This window comes from Lycorma delicatula, chromosome 10, assembly GCF_047948215.1.
Source record: "Lycorma delicatula isolate Av1 chromosome 10, ASM4794821v1, whole genome shotgun sequence".
Taxonomy (NCBI): domain Eukaryota; kingdom Metazoa; phylum Arthropoda; class Insecta; order Hemiptera; family Fulgoridae; genus Lycorma; species Lycorma delicatula.
This window is the reverse complement of record NC_134464.1, coordinates 92350711-92370894: the sequence shown is the minus strand read 5'-3', so window position 1 is coordinate 92370894 and position 20184 is coordinate 92350711. Positions and strand designations below refer to the sequence as shown.

The 20184-nt window shown below is 30.2% G+C and overlaps 1 protein-coding gene across 3 annotated transcripts in view; it reads left to right on the top strand.

Annotated features, from left to right (window-relative positions):
• The window catches only part of LOC142331061 (protein qui-1), an 889030-nt gene that overhangs the window by 29817 nt on the left and 839029 nt on the right, over nucleotides 1-20184 (top strand). For 2 of the 3 annotated variants that reach the window (XM_075376704.1, XM_075376705.1), the window contains exon 2: nucleotides 11804-11870. The exons of the other annotated variant lie outside the window; for it this stretch is intronic. The gene's annotated coding sequence lies outside the window, so the exon portion shown is untranslated. The remainder of the gene's footprint in view (nucleotides 1-11803; nucleotides 11871-20184) is intronic. 3 annotated transcript variants of the gene reach the window in all.

Here is a 20184-nt window from a genome sequence, read left to right as displayed (position 1 = left end):
AAAATGTAGCTCTGCATTTTACAAAGATGGAGGCGTGGTAAAATATTCTGGAGGTAAACTAGTCTCCCGTTCGGATCTCCGGTTGGGGACTACTAAGGAAGGGATCACCAGAAAATTAAAAATAACATTCTATGCGTTGGAGCGTGGAATGTTAGAAGTTTAAAAAAGGTTGGTAAGTTAGAAAATTTAAGGAAGGAAATGGATAGGTTAAATGTAGATGTAGTAGGAATTAGCAAGGTTCGGTGGGAAGAGGAAAACGACTTTGAAGAATGAAGAAGAAGGTAGGGAAAAGAGTAGAGTATTTAAAAATGTATAGCGATAAAATCATTGTAATAAGGATAAAATCAAAACCTAAGGCAACAATGTCTTGGTAACGTCTATATGCCTACAAGCGCCCATGTAGATGATGAGGTAGAGTGTGTACATGAAGAAATTGTCGAAGCAATTTATCAGATAAAAGGGGATGAAAATGAAATTATTAAATAGTAATAGTTGGAGACTGGAATGCAAACATTGGAAAAAGCAAGGAAGGAAATATTATGGGTGAATACGAGCCGGGCAAAAGGAATCAGAGAGGGGACCGATTCATTGTGTTTTGCACGAAGTAGGATTTAGTAATTGTCACCACTCGGTTTAAAAATCATAATAGAAGAATATGCACATGGAAAAAGATAGTCCTAGGTGTTAGTGTAAGGTATCAGATAGATTATATAATGGTTAAACAAACATTTAGAAATCAACTCGTCGACTGCAAAGCTTATCCTGGAGTACACATTGACAGCGCATAATTTAGTGATAATGAAACGTAGATTGGGATTTAAAAACCAGAAGAAAAGGTGTCAGTGGAATTTGGAGAAGATTGAAGAAGAGGTGGTAAAAAAGAATTTTTGAGGAGGACATCGCAATAGGTCTGAGTAAAAACGGTAAGGTAGGAAATGTAGAAAAAAGAATGGTAGAATGTTATAAAGGAAATGCTTAAATTAGCAGAAGCGAACTTAAGCGGAACGAAGAGAACTAGTAGAAAACCTTGGATATCATAGGATATATTGGAGCTGATGGATGAACGCATAAAGTATAAGAAATATTATAAATAGGAAGTGCAAATTAGCGAAAGAAGAGTGAATTAAAAAAAATGTTGAGAAGTGGAAAAAGAAATGATCATCGGTAAACTAGACCGAGCATACGGGAAAGTTAAGGAGAATTTTGTGGTACATAAATTAAAATCTGTTAATGTGTTAAACGAAGATGGTACACCGATTTATAGTACGAAAGGAAAATTCGACAGGTAGGTGGAATATATTGAAAGATTATACGGAGGAAATGAATTAGAAAATGGTGTTATAGAGGAAGAAAAGCAAGTCGGAAGAGGATGAAAGGGAGAAATCAGTATCGAGATCTGAATTTAACAGAGCATTAAAAGATTTTAATGGCAGAAAGGCTCCTGGAATAAACGGGATCCTGTAGAATTACTGTGCACTGCAGGTGAGGAAGCGATAGATAGAATATACAAACTGGTGTGTAATATTTACGAAAAAGGGGAAGATGAAATTCAGAGTTCAAAAAGACTGTTATTGTCATGATATCAAAAAAATCAGAAGCAGATAAAAGTGAAGAATATAGAACAATTGGTTTAACTAGTCGTGCATCAAAAATCTTAACTAGAATTCTGTACAGAAGATTTGAGAAGCGAGTGGAAGAAGTGTTAGGATAAGACCAATTTGGTTTCAGGAAATGTTTAGGGACAAGGGAAGCAACTTTAGCGCCCAGATTAATAGCAGCAGAAGGATTAGAGAAAAACAAACCAACATACTTGGCTGGCATTTGTAGACCTAGAAAAGGCATTCGATAACGTAGACTGGTATAAAATGTTCAGCACTTAAAAAAAAATTAGGGTTCAAGTACAGAGATAGAAGAACAATCGGTAAAATTTACAGGAACCAAACAGCAACAGTAATAATTGAAAAACATAAGAAAGAAGCCGTAATAAAAAAGGGAGTCCGACAAGGATGTTCCCTATCCCCGTTAATTTTTAATCTTTACATAGAACTAGCAGTTAATGATGTTAAAGAACAATTTAGATCCAGAGTAACAGTACAAGGTGAAAAGATAAAGACGCTATTATTTGCTGATGACATAGTAATTTTAGTTGAGAGTAAAAAAGATTTAGAAGAAGCAATGAACGGCATGGATGAAATCCTGCGCAAGAACTACCGCATGAAAATAAACAAGAACAAAACGAGAGTAATGAAATGTAGTAGAAATAGTGGAGATAGACTCCTAAATATAAAAATAGGAAAAGAATAGATTACGGAGGTAGAAGAATTTTTTTATTTGGGAAATAGAAGTACTAAAGATGGATGAAACTGGAGCGATATAAAATACCGAATAGCACAGGCGAAACGAGCCTTCAGTCTTATATATATATATATATATATATATATATATTATAATTATATTGTTTACATCTAACATTAATTTACAGCTTAGGAAAAGATTTTTGAAAGTATATGTTGATTCAGTATAATTCGCCCATTCTGCCACTGATTGTATTGAAATTTCACAGATATTTTAACTAAAGTTTTAAAAATGTTCTGCGAAATTTTAAACCTTCTAGGATTTATCGAAACAAAATGGCGGTTTTCAAACAAAAACGTTAATTTCAGATAAACTACATTTTTTATTCATTACAAAAATTATTAAAAACAGATGATGTATTTTTAAACAGCTGTTCAAATTGAAAAAAAAGTTAATAATTAGTCGTGATGATTAATTATGCAACTGTTTTTAATTAATCTAGTTCTAATTACAATCTGTTTTTGATATTTTTTACCAGTTACTTTGTAATGAATGTGATTTATCTGAAATTGATGTTTTTATTTGAAGCCGCCATTTTGTTTCTATAAATCCTTGACGGTTGAAATTTTCACAGAACATTTTTAGAACCTTAGTTAAAAGGTCTGTAAAGCTTCAATAGAATTTCTTGGAGAATTGATGTTTATTGAAGATGTTTATTATTTTTATAATATTTAATTCTTCTATAATATTGCAAATTTTGTTTCGTTTAACGCCTTGTTAAAATCTGCCGTATTTTGATAAGTTCACTATTGTAGAAATTCTTCCCATCGCTCCACTTTGTTGATGTTTCTGGATTTATATTTTTTTTAAATTTATTTTTCCATTTACATTCTTCATTTTCTCTCTCTTTTGATTCTCGTACTTCCCATTTTACTAGAAGAGTCTCTTCGCGTCGCAATATACATATATGATTTCTCACTTCACTATTTTTCTTAAGGTAGTTAGGAAATTATTTCTTAAGGGATCTTATTAAAAATATGTTTAAATTATTTTAACTAAAAATTCCCGAAAGGTTTTATTTCCAAAGGGTGCCGAATTCGAAGCGTTAGTAACTTGGAAATTATCTGGGATATTCTTCTAAGAGAATAATTTACTATCAGGAAGGGATATTTTTTTATATTAAATTTTTAAAAAAATGAGAATATTATTCATACGCTATGGAAATTGAATACGAAAATTCAGTCTAAAAATACTTACGATAACATTTACTTTGGAGCTAAGAATTCCCTTTAGAACCACGAGTAATATTTATAACCGGGATTATAGTTGTGTACTCCTTAATCCTTAAACTCGTTGAACCTACTGAAATAAACTTTTGGACTTAAATTCATTTATAACTGGAAAATTCTTTGAATACTCAACTTTTCCCTTTAAAATTCCCACTTCATAGTTCCTGCATTCTTTTCGATCTCCTTGTATAAGAATGTTGAGTTTGTACTTTTCTATTTTATCGTTTACTAATAGATTAAAATAGGTTAAGCGGAAATTTTCTGTGGATTTATATTCCTACGGATTTTTCTCGTAAGCAAGGCAAAATTACATTTACAGATTTAAAAGTTAAAAATTCTGCTAGGTTTACGCGGAAGACGTGGTTTATTCAAATTTTTGTTCCGTAACATTATTTACTTATAAAAATATTAATTTTGAATGTTTTCGGCAAAATTATGTTATTTTTAGTAAAGACTTTAATCGATAGCGTGATAAAACTGATATATTATGTTGTCGTTCATCTGACATTCGATATTTATCGGTAACGGTTACGTTATTGAAGAAGGATATTATTTTCAAATTATGTACGAGTGTAGATGAAAACATCATATTAAACAATAGAAACGGTCGACCTTAGACTGTACGAGACTACACTCAAACATATCAACCTTTGAAGTAATACCTGACGGTGATTCCCAAAGGCTAAACAGAAAAACAAATAGAAAAATAATTTAAAAAGAAAGCAAAAAGTATTTTAATAATTAGTTCCCTTCGTAAATTAATCCTAAAGGAAAAAAGGAAAATGAATTAATAAAAAAATATTTAAAAAATTAAGAAAATTTTTTATTTTTTTATTTATTTATTGTCGCATCAACCTTATTACACCTACATGTATATAATTAAACTTACATATAATGCTGAAAATTCAAATCCTGCAGATAATTTTGAGGTTCTCTCTAAGTACATAAGTACTTAAATAAAGTAACAAACTAAGTACTTATGTAGATCTTGAGGTATCTTGTGTTTCATTATTTCCGTTGTAACCGAAAAGAATTCTCCAGTTACAAATGTATTTAATTCCAAAATTATATTTCAGTAGGTTCATTCTTTCCGTTGGTTGTGCAAACAGTCTGTGTTAATGTGTCCTACTCTCAATCTAGTTATGATGACTTGTTTCCTGGAAAATGAACGTGCAGAATTTTCATAGTACTTTTTCTTATTTGATGGAGTTTTTACCTTCTGGCAAAGCGGTCAAAAATAGTTATTTGTTGTAATTAGTTTTATTTTAATCGATAAATAAAAATAAAATTATTTGTAACTTTTTTGTTCTATTATTTTCTGAAGTCGGTTTTTATTTTTATTTTGCAAATTATTTTATTTATTACCTGCATTCATTATCTGGATAGTTCAGGGCAAAACTTTTGCGATAAGTAAGAATTTTTAACTTTTTTTTCAATACATTTCGTAAGGATAACTTTCTCAGAGATTCTTTGAAGAAGAGAACTTATTTAATCCTTTAAATTGAAGATTCAATAAATTTATTTATCAAATACTATATTTTTGACGTATTACGAAATAGAGGCTAGAAATATTATTACTGCAATTCGCTTTTCATTCGTTTGAAAGATTCAAACTAGAAATCCTTGAAGAATGTGCTACTTGATTCAATAAAAATTGTATGAATACTATAATATGACACGAGTAAACAGCTTATCTGAGTATGACTTAAAGTAAGTGTAGCCATCTGAGAAATACAGAGTAGCAAAATGTATCCCTAAATCGACTAAATTACTTCTTTCTAAGGGTAGCGTTCTTTTTAAACATAGTTAGAATCTTCTCGTTCACGAAATGGTTATGGAAAATACCCATTTTTGAACAACCATTGAAAAATCTTGGATTATTTTTGACATTACACCCGATTGATGAAAAGGTAATGTGAATATTTTGTGTGATTCGAGTATCGTGTAGTGATTTTTTTGATAGTTGGAGGAAAGAGGATCTGAGAATCACATTAGTCGACAAAGTTAGAAATAATTTCTGTTTTAATAAGATATTAATTTTTTATTATTTTTCTTTGAATTTGTTTTGGATTTATATTAATTTAAATGTATAAATATCTAACAATTTATCCCAAAGCAAATGATTTATTTAGGTTCAAACTGTGTATATACAGATGCGGCAGTGAATGAATCGGGTGATTTTTCAAACGTTATTAAGAGTAAATTGTTTATTTTATTTATTTTTAACAAGTACGAACATCCTGACCCCGAAAGAAAGCCCCCCTCCGTGGCAATTAGATCGCCATACTCCATTCTCTCCGTACCTAGCCCTTAGGGGCTTTACTGGAGGTCATCTTCAGTATTTCAGCAACAGACATATCCTAGTTTCGACCGCTTCAGTCAGGATGCCACCGATGCGAATGCCACGAACGACATTCCCATCGGCGTACTAACACTAATCTAAGCGAACGTACTTACAATGCTCTCAAACAAGAACACACCGATCGAGCTGTTCCACCGATTAAAAAAAAAAAATAAATAATTATTTAAAAAGCATTATATACGTGACTTATAGCGATGATAATACTGAATTATTGTTATGACGTGTTGTCTATCCGATAACTTGTAGGCGGAGTTGAATATATATTTGTCTGCTTTTAAAAAAAAATTTAAATCATGTTTGGGCGTTAACCTTTTAAAGATGTTGACCTAATTATTGTTAAATTTATTATTTAATATTGTTTAAATCTTCCTTGTTATTTCTTTAGCGTTGGTTTTTTATGTATTTAAATTTTGCGAGAAAATATGTGCACGTGTGAGTAAAAATTCTTAGCTTTTTTATAATTTATTGTTGTAAGAACTTAATATATTTATTCGTTTTATTCATAATAACTACAGGCTGATGTTTAATTACGGTTACTTGTTTTGTAACGAATGAAAAAATACCAGGCTTGACATCTCATCAATATTAAGTTTCTCCGCTAATTATTTCTAAAATAATACAGCAATTGTGTTATTTCTCTTATAATTTTATGAAAATTACCTGCAGATACCAAAACATATTAAAAAAATTTATATTCTGAATAAAAATAATGTTCTATAAAAAAGTTATGAATGTTTTTTTATAAATTTAACTTAAAAATCAACTTATTTAAATTATATATAAAAAATTAAATAATTTTATATTTGTAACTTAAAAAATATGATGTTTTTATATAAAATATTCTATGTAACGATAAAATCTGAAAACATCTTTTATGAATCATACTAATAGATACTGTTTTTTTTTTTTTATTATATCATATTGTCAGAAAGTTTTAACAAATTAACTGACAAAAAATACTTTTATATTAAAAACTATATAAAAAAAAAAATACAAATAGTGTTTCCTTGCTGCTCCGCAGCAATATTACTAAGTTTGTTATTTATATATTTTAAAAAACAGGCTAAAAACTTATTCCGTTCATAACATGTATAACCCTCCAAACCCCTTGTTTTTCTCTTTACTTTCCTACCATAGTTAAAATAAGTGCTCACAACCCATTTACAGTCCGTCCAGACGTTCTACTGGGTAGATCGGGCTGATTTTCTGTTTATACTGCTCGGAATGACCCGCAGATATGTTGTCAAGCATCGACAGACCTTCAAAGTGAAATTACAATAAATTATTGAAATGTAAAAGTAATTTTTTTCAAAATGTAAGTAATTATTTAGTTCGTCAAACATCTCGGATTTATTTTTTGTAAATTTAACAATTTTGACATTCAGAGAAATTTACATGTAATTTTTTTTTTTGAAAATGTAATAATACTCTAGTAGAACAAAAACTATTACATAAAATTTTATATTTTTTAAATAATAAGACTCCAAAAAAATTCAAACTAAAATCTCTATATGATTCCCTTATAAGGAAATATTTAAAATAGATTTTGAATTTTAATATGAAATTTATTTAATGATGTTAGAAGTAACAAAATATAAAATTAGGTATCACCTTACACGTTTGTCCGTAGAATCCTGAAATTAATGCATTTAGGTTTTCATGTACAAAATTACTTTAACCTAATTTAATTAATTTGGTGCTTAACGCTTTAAAAATAGTTTAATGGAAAGTAATGTTTGAGAAATTTTATGGAAAATCTAAAATAAAAAAAATTATTTGGGTACGTCTATTATTACCACCTTGTTGGATTAGAGATAAAATTTAATGGAAATTGAACACAGATGAGTATTTTTTTTTTAAGTTTTATGATTTTTTAATAATCCATTTTGGAAATTTTCAGGGTGGTATTAAAATATGGAAACTGCGTCATGTTTCAAAACCGAGGCATAATTAGAGATGGAAATAAGCCGAGGATCTACATGCATACAGAATTACTACTTTACGGTTAAAAAAATTACTTATGGTTCAAACCGATTGGAAATTAAACACTGCGGCACAAAACTTTATGGTGTTTGAAAGTTTTTCCCGCCATTCTAGATCATTCACATTTAATTAATTTTTTTTTTAAATAGGAAGATTTGATACACGATTTTAATGAAAGGATTGATGAGAAATACGATGGTTGAAATCATTTTTTGATAAATTCTTTCGTTTTCGTGTTATAAGCAATCAAAATTTCAAAAACTGAAGAATCACGGTAGTAATAAACTAGGTAAGACACCCTGTAGGAACTTTTTTATTTCGTATCACCTTCAAAATTAATATTGTAACAAATTATAAACAGTTAATATTTGAATTAATGTCCCAAACAATAGTGATAACAACCTTCGCAGTATTAAATAATAATAAAACAATAATAATAATAATAATAATAATAATAATAATAATAATAATAATAATAATAATAAAAATAGTATTTTTTCCGATGGGTCTGAGGAAACCCATTTACGGGCGGAGTGTTAGCGAGTCTGTCACTCCGCCCGTAAATGGGGTTCCTCAACTCATCTGAAACAAAAACAAAAATTTAGCAGGGAGGTGGAAATGCATTTACGTACGGAGAGTCGAGCTCCCACTGATGGTATTATCTAATCACAATCAGCAAACTACAGACTGAAACCAACTCCCTTTCTACCAGGACTCGACCCGGAACCGTTTAACACATTACTTCCGGTCGAGTCCTCCTATACTAGCCTGATTAGGTGCTACGTAAATAAATGTCGCGGTCTGCGACAAGCAGCGCAACGTCGTCAGCGTACGCAACCAAGACCGATTCTTCAGCCATCTCCAGCCTCAGCATGCCATCATAGACGGCGTTCCAAAGCCCCGCTGCCGCTGACGTGATCGCAGTTCTAACCCGGCCTGCCGCAGTCTCATAGATGAGACCGCGGCTCTTGAGGTATACGTCCACCATTCTGAAGAGGTATCGAGGCACGCGGAACGAATATGATATGAACGATATGATTCGGGCTCCAGGGCCCGAATCATATCGCTCCATCGTGCTAAGTTGAAAGCGTTTTTCACGTCCAACGTAATGAGAAGGACCGCACGGCGCGAAAGATGATTCTGGTCTTCTGCTCTAGGCACTGTCTCAACAACCTCTTGAACTGCATCCAGGGTTCGGCGACCCTGCCGGAAACCATACTGGTTGGGTGACAGACCACCTGCTGATTCATCGCCGCAACCGGTTTTTTCTTTAACATTTTCTCCAACATGTCCCAGCTATGTCAAGTATATACAATGGACGATAAAAGGACGGCGAATATGGGTCTCCTCTGCCCTTCGGAATCGGGGCAAGATGCGCGGTCTTCCACCTGGCGCTTCAAGCCCCAGCCTCTAGACATGCATTATACATGTCTAGAAGAAGACGGGGCCTGCAGCGCCCACCAGCTTGATCGCCTCGCCTGGTATGCCGTCGGGATCAGAGGCTTTTCTGGCCTTCAGCGACGGTAGGACTCCCTCCATTTCCTCCATCGAGAAGAGCGGGAAGTCGCCCACGTCGCCGAAGTACCGCTGGGCGCGGACCGATTAGACCGGGAACAACATCTTAACGACGTGCTCCGTTTTAACCTAGTCTAGCGGAGCTGGTCACCGCGATACCCCCAATCGCCAAGTTACTATCTTGTAACCCAGCCCCAAGAGTTTGCAACCACGTCTCTGCCAGTTCTCGCCAGCAGCGTGCCTTGCTCACGTTGATGGCTCGACGGAGCCGCTTCTTTGCCCGTCGAGCCAAAATAGTAAAAATAATAATAATAATTATAATAATAATACACAGTAACTATTAATTTACAACACAACTGCAAATTAAATGGCTGCGATTCAAGTCGAAGTTTTACTTCCTAGTACGAAGTAAAGGAAGCATTGTGATCACAAAAAAATTCGGTTTTCAGATTTCAAGGAAAATATCCATTTTGATCATCCCCGAATCCATTTTTGACTAGTTTTGGCGCGACGTCTGTACGTATGTACGTATGTATCTCGCATAACTCAAAAACGATTAGCCGTTGAAATTTTGGATTTAGGACTGCTGTAACATCTAGTTGTGCACCTCCCCTTTTGATTTCAATCGACTGGACCAAAAGTGTCCAAAAAAGGCAAAGTTCAAAATATCTGGATTTTGGACTTTATTAATGAAATAAAATTTTATGTAATTTCATTTTTTTTAAATGTGTATGTATAATTTAATAGGCGGACAAGAAGGTCATGTGGTGTCCACATCAGATTTTTTTGGCTTAAATATTAATATTTTGAAGTTAACTCATCATCCCAAAACGGCTGATTTCGAAGTCGAGAGTTCTAAGGTTCAAATCCTATAAAAGTTGTTACTTTTATAAGGATTTGAATACTAGATCGTGGATTCCGGTGTTCTTTGATGGTCGGATTTCAATTAACCACACATCTCAGGAACGGTCGACCTGAGACTGCACAAGACTACACTACATTTACATTCATACATATTGGCTTCATTCATCCTCTGAAGTAATACCTTACGGTAGATCGGAAAAATGAGAGAGGTTACCGAAAAAAAATTTAAATAAAGATTTTACTAAAATCAGCCGAGTAAAATGATCATTTACCAGTAATATAATAACTCATATACACTAATAAAAATAATCAAACAATAAAATTCATAATTAATCACTTCACTGAAAACGAACATCATGGCAAAACTCTTCAAATATTACACCATACAAACGTCAAAAAAAACTATTCGTGTCCTCGTTGCTATTAAGCATATACTACTTTAAAAGTAAATACTAGCGCTAATAATGGTTAAATGGTTAAATAAAATGGTTAGTACTAAAAGCATGTGTCGTAATATTATGACTCGGTGCGAAATAAAACCGGACAAAACCGAGCGTCAGAATATTACGATAAAAATCGGGAAGGGATTAAATTAAACTCATTTGCAAAGTATATTTGATTCAGCGAAGAAGGAAACGTAGCCATATATCTTTCACTTTTTATAATAAACCTTGGTTGAGATGATTTTTTTTTTAAATGGTTTCTCTAGTGACTTGTATCTTGTAATCTTGTATCAAACTGCCTACAACCATAAGGCTATGTTATAACACTTAATTTGTAGTTGTAACAATCTGTTTTTTTCTAACAATCTTTATCGTAGACTCGAAAAGTTAAATAAAAAATTCCAGTTCGCTTTAAATTCACGTTAATCTTTCGATATATTTTAATTATATGTTTTAAAATGTATCCACGGTTATTTAAGGTGAATAGTATTTATTTTAAATAATATAAGTATTTTTATTTATACCTCGCTTAAGAAATTAACTATTTTTTTCATTTTTAACATCATAAAAGCAAATTGAGCCATATTTATGCATAGTTCTTTTGAAAAATTCAGATTGATTGTGCGATACCAATTTCATAGAAATTTACGGTTGATGTTATGTTGTTGTGTAACAACAGACCTTCAGCCCTAAGAATGGTAACTTAAGTTCGAAAACTTTCAAACTTTATGAGATGATAAATTATCTCTTAAATTTTCAAAATAGTTTTTTTAACCCGATTAACCACAACAGTTTTTGAAAAGGTTATCTTAAACTATATTTATTAGCAAAGTGTAATGAGATATATACTTTTGTGAAATAAACGAACAAAATTGTTTAATTCTTACTGTATTATAAACATTACCGTAGAAACAGTATTCTGTTTTCAAGTATTTGTGGTTATACTACACACACACACACGCGCGCGCGCACGCACACAAATCATCTATTTCGTTTTTTAACATGTCTGGAATTTTTTTTAAATCTTTTAACTTTTTTGCTTACTTTTTCAGTTTCTAAGTCTTCGATCTATATGCCAGTAATGTTAAAATGATGGACTCGATTCTACTTAATAAAAATGTAAGTGACGTAAACATAAGTTTTAAAAATGTCCCGTTATTTACGCGTACATTGTTATAATTATGTTATATTTATAAATTAGCAATTATTTACGTATCTTGTAAGATGAAAGGAAAAAATCAGCGATTGATTATTTTACCAAAGATTATATTATATATGTTCTTCCTCTTTTAAAATAACTATACTTATTTACTTTTTTGATAAATAAAATATATTAACAAAATACTTTCACCGTAGTCGGGTTTTGTTGCACAGAAGATATATGATTTTCTTATATTTTTACACGACTGCCCAAGGAGTGTAATGTATGTAGGGTGTATGTATATATATATATATATATATATATATATGTTTGTTCCACCTTAGCAGCTGAACGGCCGAACCGATTTAGATACATCTAAATCGTAATCTGGATTTCACGTTGGAATCCTTACTGACCAGGAGTGTCATGATATATATATATATATATATATATATATATTACGGAGTTCGTTCGAACTTCATCGGTAAAAGGTGACAAAGTCAACGAACTACGTTTATAGTTCTAAACATGACCTAACCTAACAGTAAATTAAAATGGGGGAAAAAATAGGCGTGAAAACATTATATTTCAGTTCAGTTAGATTAGTACTAAAGAATACTTTCAAAAAATACCTCGAATTTTGTTAGACAACGTTTTTTTTTTCTATTTGTTGAACCGCTGGACTCGAATATGTCACTTTATTCACCTTTACGAATCGCGCCGTTAGATAGCAGTACTTGATAATAATGGTAGCGTACAAAAACTTGATAATGTAATTGAAATAATAAAATTTAAAAGAAAATATACTACAGCTTGTTTTAATAGTAAATGCTGTTATGTAAATGAAAGTACTGAAGATGAAACATTTTTTTTATTATTATTAAGTGAATGATATGACTATCAATAAAAAACTTGGCCGTGAAATTTAATTTCTTCGTTCTAAATCCATAAATTTGAATAATAAATCCATAATAAAAATCAATAATTCATAAAAAAATAAAAGAGTAATCTAACAAAACGCAGTGATATCCAGAAAAAAATTATAAACCGTACGCTGTCTCGCAGATATCATTTCTTTTGCTCAAAAATCAAAAATTTCTGTAATATAAATAAAACTGTTTTTAACAGAACGATACTGATACCAAAAAAGGGTAAGACACTACACATTTCTATTATCAAAATATGTTATTAATTCAAAGTTTTCTTTAAAAAAAAATACATTTTCAATATATGTAATAGACAATAGATGTACAATAATAGATAATAAACAATATTTAAGAGTTCCAAATAATAAGCGAAAAATAGAAAAATTTGTTACAAAACTCACCGGCACGATTTCATTTATATGTAATAAATATCACATTTACACAAATAATACATTTCTTATGATTATTCGTAGTTTAAGAAATGAAATCGGGCCGGTGAAAATTTTCGGGCTGAAAATTTCAGATGTATTGAAGAACTGAATGCAGAAAAATGTACCTTAAACAAAAAAATTAAATTTACGGCAAACTGCAAAAACTTAAAAACTTTCAAAAACCTTTTCTGCATTTTAGGTCCGGGGATCTAAAATTATAAAAAAAATTGTAGTCATTTCTTTACAGTTTTTTATATGAAGTATCATTTTTATTTCCCTCTAATCCAAGTTTCCTCGGGATGGGCGTTCTACAAAATTTCTCACTCTTCCTTGATCCATGAACCATCTCTTTTCCATTACTCTTCACAACCCCTCTCTTGCGCACTTCCTCCATCACCGTATTTATCCATTTCATTCTTGGTCTACCCGTTGGTCTTCTACCTGTTTCCTCTGCTTGCATCGTCCTTTTTGGTAACCTTTCCTCATATGAAATTTATATAAAGTATATTCGTCCAAAAAGTTTTGAAAAACATTTAAATCGGAAGAGATATTGAACAGAAAAAAACATAATATATTTTAATTCTAATAGATGGAATTGATTTTTTGAATTTTTTTTTGTTGTTTATTTATATATGGATTGTAGGTAGCAAATTTCCTGTAATAAAGTTCTTTAAAATGTCTCTGAATAAAATCAAAATTTGTTTTTTCGTGATATCCCTCCCTCATCCCCTTAACGATTTTGAAAATAATATTAATACGATCAAGGTCCAGTGTGTAGAAATATTTGAGGCTGATTACAAAAAAAAAAAAAAAAATCGGTTCGATTTATGTATCTATTTATATATAAATAAAAGAATATAGAAATATCTGAGGTATAATCCCAAATATAGTGCGAGAAATACGAACATAAGTGTGCTTTTTTTGACCAAATGAACGAGTCGGACCCTAAAACGTAAACTTTTGCAAAAAACAAGATACCCCATTTTTGACATGATTACTATTACTTCCTCTTTATTTAGGCTGTTCTAGCTATATTCGCCGGGAAAAGAAAACGAATTTAACAACTATTATTTTTCAAAAAGATTTGTAAACAGCTGTTATTTTCAGATCATTTGTACATATTTTAGAGGATCTCATAGTTACCGGATAGTTATTTCGTTACACTGAGTTCTATATTTTTTAGAAAAAGTTAATCTAATAAATTTTTTTAATTTTTTTCGTCAGGTGAATACAACAGCTACGATAAATATAATTATTCAAACTATATATATATATATATACGCACGCGCGCAACAAAATAAAAGAGGGAGAATGACGAGATTAAATAAGAATGTTTACATTTTTATTAAAATAAAAATATATATTAAAAATTAATAAAATAATAAATTGAATAGAAAATTAAGCCTTATTCGTTTTTGCATTGATTTAGAAAAATAAATAAAAAGTAAACGAAATGAGAGAAGAGGCTCTATTTACATAATGTTCACTTTTTACGTATAGTTATTGTCGAAGAATAAATTTATACATCAAAAATTGTTTCATCGTTTGCTAAACGTCGGTTATCTATGGGGAAAATCCTAATAAAGAAAGTCAATTTTAGTCTTTAAATTAATTAATACTTTTCAATTTCCATATATTTTCACCCTTAGACGTTCTAAGTATTATTTGAAAACAATAAATTATATATAGTTTTCAGTTTACCCAAGAAAGCTTTTGTTCAAGTAAAAACATTATTGGATCTTTCCGCTTAAATTTATTATTATTTTCTTTTAACTTTCTTACACAAAAACGCCCTTTTTCTCATTATGCGTCAGTTATGCTTAGCAACAGTTCTCTACATATTCATAGTTGTGGCAATGCTGCTCGCATCAAAATTCAATGTATAAAATTCGTATTTCCATACCTTTGTTTTATTCTTGCTAATAATAGAAACTCATTCAAAGTCTCATCCAAAATATTTTAATAAATAATTTAATAAGGTCACTGTTTGCGTATTACAGCTCGCCTTTATTTTTTTATGTTCATTATATATCATAATTATATGCTCATTACACCTAACAGATTTTCTTACAGAGTCTAAAAAAAGAAACCTTTTTATCTAAATAATCAAATGAATTTTTTGATCTAGAGCAGTTGCGTAGCTTTATGATTTTTATCAAATATAATAAAGCTTTTTTTAAAAAAAAGAAATTCGTAGATTTATGTGCAGATATCTAGATTGTCCAACAACTAAGAACTGTTTGCGCATCGCATGCGCGCAGCTTCAATCGTAACAACGGATCAGGTCAGCTGGTTGTTGTCATGCTAGCGCTGTACAAAATTTCTTAGCTTTAATGTGACACGGTGTGATTCTGCGTATGCTTATAATTAATAAAACAGATTGAAAATTTCGGCGACTGTGAGGTACGACCGATCATACGTTTTTTGAATGCGCAAGGTATTACTCCTGTAGAAATTCATCGTCGAGTTTGTGAAAATATTTGGTTTCCCCACCGTATATATCACCAATATATGATGACATGATTGTAGGAAATGATGACTTTTATTTACGGTAGGGAGATATTCTGTTCACGACGAGAAACACTTGGGATGCCCTACCCTCATTACTGAACAGCTGAAAGAGCAGATTGACAGACGTATTAAAAAAAAAAAACCGGCATTTCACGTTAAATGAACCGGGGATTTTTATGAAATCTCGTCCCGTAACTCAAAATTACCAGCGAGGTCTTCTGTTTCGGGGTGCATTTGCTTCATGACAGTGCACGTCCACGTGCCGCAAAAAGAAGATTGAACTTCACAAAAATTTTGGACGGTATGTTTTTTTTATCATCCGCCGTACAGTCCAGATCTTGCTTGAAGTGATTTTCACCCGTTTACAAATTTGAAGGAGTTTCTTGGCGGGAACTCTATGAAAGTGACGGGCCTCTTTGAAGATGGCATAAAGTAGTGGAACGATATATAAAATGCCTGAATTTAGGAAGTGATTATTATTGGAAGAATAGCTTAAAAAATGTAGATAAATAAATTAATGTTGAAATAAATTCTATAAATTTGTTGTAAAATAAAAATGGATTTTACTTTCTGGATGAGCCTGGTATATACTTATTAAAAATTTATTTTAATAATAATTTTAAGTAGTACTTAAGTATACGTTAAATAAAATTTATTACGAGTAAAAATTAATTAAAGTTACGCGTAAAAATAAAATTTTATTTTTTATCGATTTAAATTTTACATATATAAAGTTAATTTTATTATTTTGACCAACAGCAGTTGTGGTAAAGTTAAATTTGGTTTCTATAAACGTGTTATAATAAATAAAATTTTGTTTCATTAAAGTATTAATGTAAATTATACTTGACGAGAGAAAACGTTAGGCGGTCTGGGGAAACGGGGAACCACGATACGGCAGCGAAGGGGTTCGTTGCAACTCTAGAGGGTTATACAGGACAGTGTGTATACGTATATATATATATATATCTCGGGGATAAAGGGACGGGTGGTTTGTGTGAGAGCTGTTGGGGTTGATAAAAGTAGGGGTGGTAGGGGTACCTGTTGCTACCTACAACGTTGTACGTATGCGCCAGCGTGAAAACCCTGGAACCGGGGACTCCTTCAGTTGGCATAGCTCTTTCGAAGGATACAGATATATTTAATCTTACTAGGTACGTTTATTTCTATTTATTCGTTAACGTTTTACCTGTTTTTATATCTACCTATACATTTTATTAAATTTAAACATATTTTCCTAATACTTTTATTAAAATCTTTTGTATTAATTTAAAATTTTTTTGGAGTTTAAATATTAAATAACTACTTGTTGAATGTTTGTGTAGGGTACATCAAATTTTTAAATTATATTTTTGCAGCATCCTCATTTTTAACTTTTCTGAAAGTTTTTTTTTAAATAGCGAATAAAAATAATCGCATGATTTTCCTACATTTATTTCTGTAATATAACTAAAATAAATATCGTAATTGTTTTTCTCGGATTTTATTTATTTTGAATTACTTTTGGTTGTCGATTAAATTTAATATATTCCAGATAAAATCTTTTCTTAAGTTCAGTTAGATTAAAGGGAAGTACTTTAATTCTTTATTAATAAATCTTTAGTTTAATATAAAACTTAAAAATTATTCTATCGCTTCAGTCTACAGTTGAAAATTCTAATTTATTATTGTCGAAGTAACTATTTAAAATAAACATTTTTTTACAAATTATTTTCAAAATTTTCTTCGCGTCTGTTATTTAATAATAAAAATTAAGCAATTCATTATGTCTGAACGGGTAAATATTTTTATAATTTTTTTAGATTATAATTTATCCTCCAATACTTTCTGGAAGGTTTATTTTCCAGTTAGGCGTGTAGACTTTTAAGTTAATCTTTCATGAAACCGGTGCCTTTAATTTAATCCCGCTGACCAAAACTAATTTTATTAATAACTAGGAAGGTGGAGAAATAAATACAAAATTATCTTTACATGTATAAGTTATTTTAAATGTATTTATAAGAAGTAATTTTACTTCTTAAAAATAACTTATACATGTAAAGATAATAAAATTTATTTCTCCATTTTAAATTCTTTTACCACAGCGTGAAAAGTTAAAAAAAAAAATTATTCGTAAGAAACAATTATCTTAGACGGTTGAAAAATGAATAATTAAAATCAACGTTTAATCTCTTATTTAATACATTTTAAACTAGAGATATTGTATATAGCATAAATGTATGAAACAGTCCATTTTTGCATTTTTTAAATTCGTTTTAAAACGATCCAATCATCAGACTGTTCGTAAAATGAATAATGAAAACTCGTAATCGCTGTAGGAACATAAATAAAGTCAACATATAAACAAACTTAATCGGTATATTTTAAAACAGAAATTGTGACCTTCGTTTAAGAGTTACAAACTTCTTTCAACGTAGGCTTTAAAGCTTGGTTTTTCTCAGCGTATTTTATACAGCAGGTTTAAAAGGTACGCTTTCCTATTTAAGCTGCCAATCATTATTTTTATTTATTGATAATATTTTTATAAAAATATCTTTTGTTTTGTTAATTTTTATTATTTACTGTGGTAATAAATATTTTTTTTTGTAAATACTTCGTACAAAGTAAACAATTTTAAAAAGTAAAATTGACATTTCCTGAAATCAATTTTATTTTTATTTTCGTTATAATGAGATTAATATATTTTTATTTGTAAACCGAAATATAACGACTTATAATAATAAGAAATTAGAAAAATAGATTTTCCAATTATACGGATTCATCATGGTTAGAAGAAATAGATGGAAGTAATTGACATCCAGTTATATTTATCTTTTCATACCTTTTTCGTAGATCTAATATTTTTCTATTTTTATCGACTTTATCGAAGAAAAGTACGGTATTTTTTTCGGTCGCATGGTTTGAATGAAAATAAATTTTCATTTAGATTTTGAGATATGAGAAGAACGAAAATAACATTCAATTAAATGCAACTTCCTAAAATATATATACTTTTAGATCAATTTCATTGAAATTTAGGTACGCTGTAGTAGTGTAACTGAGTTGTGTATATGAAAATTACTTGAATAATTATTGAGTTTTGCACAATTTAAGGTCAAACAAATTTGAGCGGCATAAGTTAGAAGAATAGTTCGTTATGACACTGCAAGTTGGTACGTTGACTTTTCTTTATCTGCGGTATCTGTTGTTCCAGTATTAAACCAGACATAAAAAACAAATACATTAAAAGCTTGAAACCAAATTAAATTAACGAAAAGTCGATCTTATCGGGTAAGAATTTTTTGGTCTTGGTTTTATCCACAAATGTAAATTAAATCGAGAATAAGTGTATATATATATATATATATATATATATATATATATATATATATATATATATATATGTTTTCAAGCATGCAGATTAAGTGCAATGAATTGGTGAAATGCAGAAGGATTTGATTATTTCAATCTCCCTGATAACAGTTAGAAAAGCATTGAGAGAGAGTTAATCAGCATGCTTGAAACATGTAAAGATGTAGTATATTCTATATTGATACAGATATAGTAAAAGATCGTTCCAAATAAAGAAAGAATTTTACGTACTTAAAAACGTTCAAAGAAACAAAATTTTAAGAAAAGATCCTTTATTCCGTACAATCAAGATTTTTTGTAGTTTTAAAAAATATTTCACACAAAAATTGATTCGGTTCGAAAGAGAAAGAAATAATAATTATACAAATTTTCAATTCATAGGAAATTTTAAAAGCTGTTTCAAGGTCACCTCTGTTGTTTTTTTTTAATTTATATTTAAAATATTTTTTTAAGATTTAAATACTTATTCGTTTTAAAAATACTGGAGAAATTCTGATGAATTTTAAAAACTAAATTCTGTCGATGGAGACTGCACGATATGAAAACAATAAATAATATTTATTAAAAATATTCCTTTTAATTTAATATAATTTTTTATATATGTGTATATTTTATATATACAAATAAATGTCTTATTAAGATCGATAGATTATTACGTATTAGTTAAATCATTGTAGTGACGGTTAGGTGCGCTATTGTACGACTGACAGAAGGAACCACGAAAAGGAAGAATCAAGGAATAGTTGGATGATCAAGAGAATTCTAATTTTATTATATTTATGGCTCAAAATCTTCGGGGAAACACGACAAAGAATTCTGTGGAGAAAAATCAGCAGCAATATTTACCGAGAAAATTGTGAACACACTCGTACACCGCACTAGTGAAACACATAATCCCCCTTTTTTCGCTTCGCTATACTGCAGTCGGGAGTTAATAAAATCGGTAAAAAAAAAAATGCTAACGTTTTAATTGAATGATAGTAAATTGTTATTTTTTTTGTACATAAATATTTTTAAAACTTCAGATTTCTTTTTCAATTTAATATTAAAATCTCGTCGACAAATAATTTTGT